Source organism: Agelaius tricolor, unplaced genomic scaffold (assembly GCF_023055355.1).
Source record: "Agelaius tricolor isolate 1412-34295 unplaced genomic scaffold, bAgeTri1.0.p SCAF_3, whole genome shotgun sequence".
NCBI classification, from domain to species: Eukaryota; Metazoa; Chordata; class Aves; order Passeriformes; family Icteridae; genus Agelaius; species Agelaius tricolor.
In genome coordinates, this window is record NW_027269263.1 from 36,394,008 (window position 1) to 36,395,262 (window position 1,255).

The following is a 1,255-nucleotide window of genomic DNA, read 5'->3' on the forward strand; positions in this document are numbered from 1 at the left end:
CTAAAATATTCACTTGATCTCCCAAAATCTTTTTGGGCTTTGGCTAGTTCTTTAACAGAATCAACAGAAAGGGGGCTATAATTTGGCTGGAATGCCCCGGTGGCATCTGGAATATATGAGACAGGGGCAGCAGAAAAGGACTGTCCTGTTTCCGGGTTCTGACTCCCAGCGACAGCGTCTCTTGTTACACTGGTCTGAGCGCCGGAGGGCGGGCCGTGGGGGGGGCGGAGGGAGCCCGCGGCGGGCGGGCAGAGCTCTGAGGGGGCGGGGGCGGCCAGGGCCGGGGCGGGAGGGGCGGCCGGGGCCAGAGCGGGAGGGGCGGCCGGGGCCGGGGGAGGAGACGGGGGAAGGGCGGGAGGGCGGGTTTCGGGGGCGGGGTGCTCCGAGCAGAATGGGTTGTTGGGAGAGCGAAAGGGATTATGGGAAGGCGAGGAAACCACCATTGCCACGTGGTGTCCGCCATTATGGTCCGGGGAAGTTACCGGGCGCGTCTCGGGGGTACCAAGGCGGGCACAAAGGTTGTGAGACACGGTATTATAACTTGGGGAAGCAGGGGGGAGGGTAAGATTTCGGGAATTCAGGGCAGAAGTGTCCGGGTTGGAGACAGGGAACCTCGGGGGGGGAGCAGGGGTTTGTGCAGGGGCTGGGAGTGGGGGAAGGTGAGTGGGGGAGGGAGAACCGAACTCGGAGGGGGGTAGATCGGGTTTTTGGGAAACAGAGATATTGAAACTGTTGCCGGATGGCTGTTCTTGCATCTTTAAATTAAATTTTACAACATTTCTTATCTGCAGGGCTAAAAAAGCAAATTTTGACGGAGATATGTCTCCTGCTTTCCCTGCCTTCAATAATTCACTACCAATTTTGTCCCAAAAAGCCAAATCACTGAGATTTTCAGTGGACACGTCAGGGAAGTGAAGGAAAAGCCATCTGACGAACTGTTTAACATCTGTTTTTGAAAATCGGATTTTTTCACTCTTAAGAATGTTTAAGAGATGATAATAGACACCCTTGTGAGATACAGAAAGCCTAGCACCCATTTTGGCTCTGATTTTAAATTTGTATCTCAAATTTCAGCAACCCAGGTGGGGGGAGGGAGGAGAAAAGCCTACAGCTGGCAGCCTGCCCACAATAGAGAGAAAAAAAACTTCAGCCCTCCGCGGCAGGGCTGAGAACAAAGGGCGGGGAAACACCCCCTCCCAAAGAGGGGAAAAACAAGAGAAGGGTAAAACTTACCAATCCAACTGCAGGAGAGGGG

General features: G+C 54.3%; 1 long non-coding RNA gene across 1 annotated transcript; it reads left to right on the forward strand.

Moving 5' to 3' along the window:
• The first annotated feature begins 317 nt into the window (after positions 1 to 317).
• LOC139588710 (uncharacterized) lies at positions 318 to 1,036 on the forward strand. Its single transcript, XR_011678781.1, has 2 exons — positions 318 to 518; positions 792 to 1,036. It is a non-coding gene; the product is annotated as an uncharacterized lncRNA (long non-coding RNA).
• The last annotated feature ends 219 nt before the right edge of the window (positions 1,037 to 1,255 follow it).